General features: G+C 37.5%; 1 long non-coding RNA gene across 2 annotated transcripts; it reads right to left on the minus strand.

The window, feature by feature from the left end:
- Positions 1-720: 720 nt before the first annotated feature.
- LOC141580855 (uncharacterized) lies at positions 721-9,394 on the minus strand. 2 transcript variants are annotated; one of them, XR_012513251.1, is made up of 4 exons: positions 7,037-9,394; positions 6,714-6,929; positions 3,800-3,875; positions 721-2,704 (listed from the first exon to the last, which is right to left on the minus strand). It is a non-coding gene; the product is annotated as an uncharacterized LOC141580855 (long non-coding RNA). The 2 variants fall into 2 exon arrangements; XR_012513250.1 differs by having other exon boundaries at positions 3,800-6,929.
- Positions 9,395-10,620: the final 1,226 nt, after the last annotated feature.

The raw sequence follows: 10,620 nt of genomic DNA on the forward strand, positions 1-10,620 counted from the left end.
AAAATACATAATGGGTGAAAAAAATACTCCATGAAAACCTTGTTATTCCATATGATATGGTTGGGATTTGTGTCCCTGACCAAATCTCATATTGAATTTTAATTGCCAGTGTTGAAGGAGGGGCCTGGTGGGAGGTGATTAAATCATGAGAGTCTGTTTTCCCCTGTTGCTCCCATAACAGTGGTGAGTTCTCAGGAGATCTGGGTGTTTAAAAGTGTATGGCATCTCCCCCTTCTCTCTGCCTTCTACTCTGGCTGTGTAAGATATACCTGCTTTTCCTTCTGCCATGATTGAAAATTTCCTGAGGCCTCTCTAGCCATGCTTCCTGTACTGCTTGCAAAACTGTGAGCCAATTAAACCTCTTTTTAAAATAAATGATCCATTTTTAGATATTTCTTCATAGCAGTACCAGAATTGTCTAATATACCATATTGTATATGTTGCATGAGAAAATAATAGAGATTTGAATATACTTGCCTAGAGAAGGTTACTATTAGACATTTTAATCTTCAGTGACTCATTTATGGGGAACAGTCTAAATGCTAGAGTGATATTTGGGGAAGATCGTTATTTGAAACAATGTAAATATCTGACTCCAATAGTTTACTATATACTATGTGGTATTATATATATATATATATATATATATACATATATATATATATATATATATACATATATATATATACAACTAGATTGTAAATTTGTTGAGAGTGGGATCTTAGTAGCTTTCATTTCCCACATATGATAGAGGCTCAATAACATTTATCGAATATTAGTATTGGACTTCTTATTGGAACTCACTGAATGGTTTTGTAAAAGACCTTCTGCATGTTTCCTCAAATGTAAAATTGAATGAATAAAGCCTTTTCTAGGCTCTTCATACAAAATTTATATTTATGCTTTGATTCTGGTAAAAACGATTTTGTAATGATAAAAATTAAAATAAGAATAAGTGTGTTAGCAGTTTTACAACTAAGTGTTTTAGTATGTACATTTGAAAGATTACAAAACTTCTGGTTTTTGACTGGTGTTTGAACCCTGTTTGTGCTACCTCTTGTACCTTGGCAAGTACATGTAAGTTTTCAGAACCCTTGTTTGCTCTCTTAAAAATGGCATTTGTAATCTTTTTCCTCATAGTACTGTTGTGAGGTTGAATTTATAACATGTTTAGCTCTTAGGGTTGTGCCAAACATGTGGTAGGTACTAAGTAGATGTGAGTTTCTTCTTCCATCTTGGTTTTCTGTTTAGTTCTCATGGCAATCTGACCAATTTTACAGCTTCAGATAAAATAGTCAGCTTTTCCCCATGAACTTCAGACCTGGAGTTCTGGTCATCGAGAAGGTGAATGTTTCCGGTCACCTTCCAGAGATCCACACATCTGTATTCTTACTTGCCTCTAAAACTTGACATAGCCCAAACCAGCTTTAATGTCTCAACCCGTCCTTACCTTTCAGAATTCTCTATTTGTTACTGAAATTATCATTCTGTAGCAACCAGTTAAAAGACCATGGTCTGAGTTTTACTCACTATCTTTTTCTTGTACGCTTATTTTGTTGAAGTTGAAAGAACTGATTCAGTATTTCAAAGTAGAAGACCAACTGTTTCCCTTACCCCTCAACAATGCCTAAAGGATGGCAATTGCTTGGTGAAGTCAGCATATTCCAAGTCTGGCCATAGATCTTCCCACAGCTTCCAGGTATAGGACCCTTTCCTCAAATGTGCTGGATAAACGCTGACTCATCCTTTTCTGGCTTTTTGTTGTAGTTTCCTGGCCCTGAACTCCAATTTGAACAATTTTGTAATTCAGTTAGGCACAATACAATTTATTAAATTACAGCTTTCTTCATAATGATCATATTTCATGCCTGCCACCTAGGTTTACATTCTTGGTTAGAGTTGGTTTTTCTCAGGTTTCCTACACTCACATTTACGTACATTTATTTCACTTGCCAAGATTATAAACAAAACTTAACAATTACAGATTGCTGATTTCTAGTTTCACTGTGCAGGAAACTTATATGCAATGTGGTAAATCAGTCCATGGGGTTCTATTTATTTTATCTCATGTCTTGCACACATCCCCACCTGTAATCTCAGCACTTTGGGAGACTGAGGCAGAAGGATTGGCTGAGGCCAAGAGTTTGAGACCATACTGGGAAGCCTAGCCTTACCATCATCTCTACAAATAATAAAAATAATTTAGCTTGGCATGGTGGCACAAGCCAGTAGCCTCAACTATGCAGGAGGTTGAGGCAGGAGTGTTTCTTGAGCCCAGGAAGTCAAGGCTGCAGTGAGTTGTGGTTGCTCCAGTGCACTCCAGCCTAGGGGACAGAGCAAGACTCTGTCTCTAAAAACAAAAACAACAAAAACAAAAAAAAACAAACAAGCATCCCATTACTTCCAAATTCATTGGCACCATCCTGGAAATTGTCACCTTTCACCGGCATCATTGTGGTAGCTTCTGGTGTCAGGCTACTTTTGGTTGAAACTAACACAAAAACAAACTAAAAGTAGCTTTAATCATCAAGATTTAATTTTTCTTTCACATAAAGAAGATTTTCAGCAGGAGTTTCCATGATTGCTTCAATAGTTACAGTGGCAGGCCTCTGGAGTGGTTCCATGACTTCCCTGACCTTCCCTTCATGGTCACACTATAGCTGCTGCAGCTCCAAGCATCAGATTCTCACACAAGAACTTTTAGCTGCAGGAAGGGAGAGGGAGGATTTCTCTTCATGAGTCTTTCTTATCAAGGGAGAAAATCTTTCCCAGATAACTTTCAATAACCTTCAGAAGATTTCTCTTTATATCTCATGACCCAGGATTGGTTCACTTTCCTATGCTGTTAGTGTGAATGCAGCCAGGACGATGAGTATCTGCTATTTTCAGTCTCTATATTTCTTAGTGAAAAATAGGAAGATTGGAAAGCTCTCAGGTTTTTAAATCCATCTTGCCTTTCTGCCAAATGTGTCTCCTTGAGTACTTTACCCTTGTCTTAAACTTTCAGTAACTTCTATTGCTAATGAATATTTAATTGAGATTAAATTATAGCTCTGCCAGTTCCCCAAGACTAGGTGAACTTTCATTCCAGCTTCTTTTACTCCCTTAGTTTATCTCCTACTTTACTCTCCCATTGCCTACTTAGTGAACCCAGAATACAACCAGCTCATCCCTTGTTCTTGCCTTTGCATACGACATCTTATCCTCTTGGAATCTCTTCCCCACAATCTTCCATTGAATGTCAACTTAGACATCAATACACAGCTCCATGCTGCTTTCTCCATAAGTCTTCCTTGTTCAAATTAGTTGTAATTTCCCTTTTCTTTTCAACTTCTGCACTTTCTCTATATCACAGAGCTTGACCACTCATGGATTTAACATTTAAAGTTTGATTACTCACAGGACCTCACAAAGGTGCAATTCAAAGGCCTTTGCAACTTTTCTAAGGTACAATCCAAACCTTGTCTGCTGCAAAGCTAGCATGCAGGAGTGAATTTTCTAACTGGGGAGTAAATCATGCACTGCCTAAGATATAGAACTCAGAGAGGCTGCTGTGTTTTTTTCCTTGTTGTAATACAGGCAGTAAGTCTTGTGAATTCATTACAAGCTGTGCTCCATTGTGGAAAATGGCTGTTAATCGAGAGATAAAACTTTAGATGAAAGTTGCAAAGGTGGTTAACTTTTGGTCTAAGGAGAGATACTGGAAAGGGGCAATTCTCTAGAAAGTGTGATTTAAGACAGCCAGAAGCCTGGAAAAATACTTGCATATTCTTGAGACTGTAGTATAGAGGTTTCTTACCTTGTATTGTAAGACTCCTTGTAGACAGTGAGATTTCAAAAGGCTGGGAGAAGTCAAACAGTGTTCTGTGATGGCTCTGGAAATGGAGAATTGAGATTAAATTATATCTCTGTCTGTTCCCCAAGACTGGGTGATCTTTGGGAAGATCCTTGATAATGTGAACTTTCAGTTTCCCCTTCCATAAAATGATGGTAAAAATACTCACTTCACAGCTATTAAGTGGGATATTACCTGGAAAGTGTATTGTAAATTATAAAACTATAGATAATTAAGTGATAACTGTTATGTATATCCATGCTCAGGAGAGCAAATGTTCAGAAAATATTTGTTTAATGAATTAATAAATGAATGAAAAGCTACTATACTAGCCTACTTATAGAAAAAAATGCTTTTGTTTCTATAATACTATCTCTGAGGTTCAAGGCATTTTATTTGCTTGCATTACTAAAATATGAAAATCAATAAAATCATTACTGACAATTAAATATCCATAGATTATATCAATGTTAATATGAAGCTGAATTTCTTTTTTGAATACATTGACTATTCATAAACTGCTGTGCCTACACTTTCACTGTTGATGGCATTAGTAGAGGCCCTCACGTGCATCACAGCTTTGTAGTTCCTCCGGGACTATCTATTATCCCACAGATCCATTATCATCTATAATTCTCCTTAAAAATCTAATAAAATTTACTGTAAGATGCCTGTGCTGTGTATTGTCTTCGAACATAACCTTTTCCCATCTTTTTTGAGTGTTGAGCTTTTAAAAGGTTCTCATATTATTGGAATATTAGCTCACTTGTGCTTCAGATTTACACCTCTCCAAGGTAGGGAACATGTTGCTACTCTCCTGGCTAGAATGGTATTCGAGAACCATGGGAATCCATGAATAGCTTTACACTGCTGCTGGGCCAACCACACCTAATGTGCAACAGTGCCACAAACTAAACTGGGTGTGCATTAAATGATTTAATTTGTCCAAAAACCATTTGTAGAAAAAGAATAATTTGTCTTTCTCTTTAGAACATGCATTATTTCAGCTAATTTGCAGATATTTACAATAGTTAATTAACTTTGTTAAATTAAATTAACAAAATAATAAACTAGGGAGATCCTGGAACTTCACACCAAGATAGTTCTCTTATAATTCCGCTATGACTCAAAGTTGGCTTTATCGTTAGACATTATTCTAATTATGTTGACTTTGTAGGGTTGAAGTAAATTTTGTTTTCAACACATGATCAATGTTATTCTATCTGTGGGGTCATTAACAATTGTCCCTGGTCAGAGCCTTTGCATCTGTGATTAACTTAAGGACTTTGTGAAGGAGAAGTTATTCTGGTTTATCCAGGTGGGCCCTAAACATAATCACAAGAGTTCTTATACTAGGACTGTAGATATTCAAAAGTAGAAGGTGAAGTAATTACAGAGAGAGAGAAAAATGATGTGATATAAGGCCATGAAACAAGGAATAAAAGCTAGAAAAGACAAAAAATGAATTATCTTGAGAGCCTCCAGAAGGACTCAGCTCTGATGGAATCTTTAAGACTTATTTTGGAATCATGACACCCAGACTTGTAGCAGATTCAATTTGTGTTGTTTTAAGCCACTGCCTTTGTGGCAATTTCTTACAGCAGTGGTACGAAACTAATATATGTGGTTCTGGCTTGAGTGGATTGGGTGGTTCTGGGTGGTTGGCAGTGAAAGCTCTTCTCTCTTCATAATCCAGGACATTCTAAGGCAGCCATAAACAGAAGCTCCTTTTTCATTCTGCTCACCATTTCTTCTTGGGCAATAGGCCCTCTCCCTTCCAGCTAACATTGCTAGAATCAGTCTCAATATGCCAGCAGCCCATCTGGTGAACCCTATCTTCCACTTTTCCATCTAGTCTCCTTCTCTTTATTCTTAAAGACTTTTCTTCCTTTTTTTTCCTCAATAGATGTTGATGGTCCATAAACCTTAGAATCAGAATCAACTTCATGAGCTATCTCCCTTTCTCAAATTCATGAAAGACTTAATTTTCAAGTATTCCCTGGTGAAGAACAGAAACATTTACATTCCATCCTTCTAATGCAACAAAAGGGGGCACGTTAAACAAAGCAATTTATTTCTGCATGAAAACAAGGTCCTGCTACACAATTATGTTCTGGAATTCCTAAGTATCCTTTCTTTCTTGTTTTTACAGCAGAACCGGAATTACTTAGGTTTCACACCCACACTTTTCCTGGTGCATTTTTGATAGTGAAAGAGAAAATGTTCCATACTGTGGGCAGATGTCTGTCAATTCTCTATAATTTCTTGCTTTGGTAAAACTTAACCATAATCCAGGTGTTATACTACAAAATTGCCTATAACAAGTGATTGCAAGTCGAAAGTAAGTATTATGTAAGAGTTGGAAAAAATCTTATCTATCCAAAGCCATAATTTCCAAATAAAACTCCTTTCTGGTTGGCAGCACATATGTCTAATTTAGGCCTATTCTGAATAAAAGTGGCTAAGTTATCAAAACTCCATTAACCCAATTTGTTTAAATGGAGGTAGTACCTTGTGCCTGGCTTAAACAGAATTTAAATGAAAAGGGAGAAGAAATATCATTCTATATAATTAAGGTGGCAGACCTCACTCATTTACAAAAAGAGAAGCTGTAAAGTCAACAAAAGAAACCCTGTGGTACAGTGTTTGGCTTTGAAAATGCTAAATACATGGAAACTAGTCTAATGGCAACAATAACAGATTTGTGATGCTTATTCAGAATCTTCAAATGCAAAATTTTCCATCTCTTTTTTTTCTCACTGATGCACATCTTACCAAAATGCATAAATGACTCTCATTTTGTCTTCTAGACTGTGGCCTATTGTGTTAACTCCTGAGAGCCTTTAGTGTAATGTAAAGAAAACTGTCAATAACTTACATACATCAAAATGCTGTCAATTTGAAGCCTTATTACTATAAGTTATAGGCTCTGGAATTATCCTTGTCAGATCTAAGAAGGCAGCCAACCTTCCCAGCAGTCTCTTTTGCATCTTGAACTTCTTTATCATTGCATTTCCAGGGCTAGGAGTAATGGTGTGACAATTGCATGGTGCTCCCTCCTCTCTTTAATTCTGTTTCTAAGGGTCGGGATGACCTACAGAGTGAGGAAATAAGCGAGTCATTCAGTTAAGCTGGGTGTCCTTTGAGAAACTAAGAAAAGGGATAACAATGTCATGAAGTCATTAGTGTATAGTATATTACCAGCCACAAGTGACAGCTCTGAGTGAGACTATGCTGCTTAGGAGTCTGCCTCTTCCTGCTGGAATCACCCCATAGCAGAAGGGAACATTTCATCAAACATCTTTGTTTGGTAGATGAGCAAGAGTCCACAAGCCTAGCAATTAGAGCAGGTAGAAGAGAATTGATTAACGATGGAAAAAGGAGGATACATATTATATTTTGTGCTGCTTTGATCCAGAAAATAAGATCCTCTATTCTGTATCATGGCCAGGGTATCTTAAAAAACTAAAATGTAAACTGGTGAAAATTTTTACAGGTGATGACAGGTGTAACTGGAGCCCTCATAGGCCACCAAATCCTACTCATCACATCTTTCACTTTGGGTCCGTTGGGGGAAATGGGGGAGGGACGGGGGGGGTGGGGAGGCAGGAAGAGATAGCATGGGGAGAAATGACAGATACAGGTGAGGGGATGGAAGGCAGCAAACCACACCGCCATGTGTGTACCTATGCAACAATCTTGCATGTTCTTCACATGTACCCCAAAACCTAAAATGCAATAAAAAAAAGAAAAATTCAATTAAAAAAAAAAAGCCAATAAAGCCAAAACAAACAAACAAACAAAAAAAGCAAATCCAAAGTAAACAGCAGATTAGCCATCCAATATTGGAATTTGTTGATCTTGTCAGCTCTCAAAATCTCCAGTCGCTAATTTCTATCTTCTAATCACTGCCAATATTCGTTAGCTGAGTCCTAGTTACCCTTCTCACATTGAGCTTCTAGATTCTATGTCTAGTGAACCCCCATCCCAATTTCTGGCTAACTTCTCTGTTCTCTGGACTCTGCCTTGGCACAAATTGTTCCTGTCTGCGATTTCTTCCACCTCCAGCTCAGGACAGATCTTTTGCCAAAGTGATCTCTTTCCCCTGACTTCTCCCTGGAGTCTTTGGCTTAGGCTTAACGGAGCTAACAGACTGGGTGGGGATAGAGGTCGAGGAAGGAGAGAGCAGGCTCCAAGTGTTGCTACTGCTGGTCCTAAACCATCAGTGAGGACTAGAGGATCCTAATATTGGAATATTCTTATCTAAATTATCATGGTTCTTCTTTGTATCTTGAAGAAAATTTTGTTTAAAATACTGTTGTAAAATAGGTAGACTCATGAGCAGAACACATTTCAAGCACTTTCTAAAAGTGCTTTTCTCCTCTAGTTACTTGGAATACCTATCAATCAAAGTAGGTCAGGCTGTAGAAACAAACACTTCCCAATTTTAGTGGCTTAAACAAAAATGGTTTATTTTTCACTCATGCAAAATGTTTATAATGGGTCAGCAAGGGGGTTCTGCTTTTTTGCATCACTCAGAGACCCCAGCGACCAAAGCTCTGTATGACACATGACTCTAGAATTGCCTTAGGTCAAGAGATGTGGTGAACTGTGCATATCACGTAAAGCTTCCACTGGAAGTGACACATGCCACTTGATCATGCTCAATTGGCTAATGAAAGCCCATGTCTGTATCTGCTTTGTAAATCAGAATATTTGTAAATTATCCTAATGAGTCCTAGAGGCAGCCTTTGCCTTTTTTTGATACCAGGTCCTACGGTTATCCTGTTATTTTCCCTCTATTTTTATAAAACTTTTCCTGTATCTTCCATTTATTTTTCACAAATGTTCTTTCTATCTCTCTTCTATAAGTGAGCCTGGCTTTCTTGTTAATGATGTTACCTCCCATGAAATTCTTCCCAGGACAGCTTTCTCTTTTTCCCTTCCTTTATCACTAACAGAGGATGAAGAAAGAGGGTTAATCTTTCTTCCCCATTGCCCATTCCTCATTATTGTTCTGGCTGTTGAAATTCAGCAGTCTCTTCTCTTTCAGACTGTCTTATGCAACCCTCCATCTCTCCTAGCTGCTATGGTATTTAGAACTCTATGGCACTTTTTTTTCCTTACCCAGTGAATCTAACCTATCTTTTTTTTATCATATCAGTGACTCCACAGTTCCTTACCTCCTTGACACCAATGATCCCCAACTCCTCTCCATCCTTGGATCTCATCATCTATGAATCTCCAATTTTGAGTATCTTGCCTCTTCCACCATCGCTTTAATGTCAGCCATCCTAAATTTCTTTCTCATACTAATCCTGGTCTTTCTTCTCATCACAACCCTGACTCTGCTCTTTTTCTTCTTGTCTGTTAACTTCCAACTTTATTTCTTCCGTCTAGCTTGCTTTCATGGTCAGCCGACTCAGCAGTGCCTTCACTTATTGCCTAAAATTTCCCATGGACCTTGAACTTCTAAATATTTCCTAGCTAGGCAGAAGAGTGCTGCTAGAGAAAGCTGCACTGATTGAGTCTGCCACAAATTTATGCTTGTTCACTTTAACTGAGCTGTCCTTTCTGCTCAGCACTTCTTTTATTCATCTCTTGCTGACTCACTCCTCATCCCACACAGCCCTTTTTCCAATCATTTTTAACTCTTTTTAGGATTCAAGCCCTGCTCCAGATATGGCCCCAAAATACCTTTCCAGTTTTCTCTGTCACTTCTCCCTAGAAGCTTTTTGCTTTGTGCTTTCCAAACTTCATGTTTGCTCACTGTTTTACACATTCTGATGAAAATGCCACCTAGTTTGCACAGGTATTTCTCCTCTGAAAGAGACCTCTATTTGTTGTAAACATTCATGCGATTTTTTTTTTCTTTTTTTTTCTTTTTCTTTTTTTTTTTTTTTTTTACCTTTTATGAGACTTAGCAAATACCTCCTTATTCTAGGTACCTGTACCCATGTACGTCTCCACAGTTTTATTTGTGCTCTTTAAAAGTAGAAACCACGAAGGTATGTATATATAGTGTCCTTAGGTGATCAGTTGGTGTTTGATGCATGTGTTGGAGAAATAAATGTTAGTCAGCTGTCTGGAGAATTTTTTTTTACTTCTCCATACAGAAGTAAAGTTAATATTAAATTTAAGAGTTAAAAATATCTATATTTATTATTTAAATTTTAACACAACAGTTGCAGTTTGGGATGCTAATACTAATAGATTTATCATATTTGGAGAATAGTTAAAAGAGTTAAGTGAAAGAGCCCTATTTCTTATAACATTCTTGAATTCTCAAGCTCTTGTCTCTGCTGGTTAGTTAAGACCTATACTTCATTTTTCTTTATATTTATCCATATATTTAATATCTGAATCAATAAAGACAATCACATTTTATGTTAGAGCTAACTGGATTAAATCTTGATATCCCAAAATATATTTTGTTAAAAGTAGACCTTTCTGGAATTTGTGTATAATCCCTTATCTCTTCCAGAGTGCAGAATCATTGAAGAAATAAGACAAAAGATGGTCAGATGGAGAGCTTAAGTGTTCACTTTATCATTGGTAAGGCTAATATTGGAGAATGTGGGCAACAGTGGGATTTCTATTATCATACCGCAAAATTAACCTACTCATCCAGTAACAGGCAGCACTGGATCAGAGCAGGCTACCTCACATGGGGTCTGCTGTGGTCCAACTTCCAGCATGGAGGAGCAGGGCAAGATGTTGGCTTCCTGTGGGAGACAAGAGACACTCATGCCTCTGACCTCTGTATATGTTCCAGGTAAGTTTCT

This window comes from Saimiri boliviensis, chromosome 1 (genome assembly GCF_048565385.1).
Source record: "Saimiri boliviensis isolate mSaiBol1 chromosome 1, mSaiBol1.pri, whole genome shotgun sequence".
In the NCBI taxonomy this organism is placed as follows: Eukaryota; Metazoa; Chordata; class Mammalia; order Primates; family Cebidae; genus Saimiri; species Saimiri boliviensis.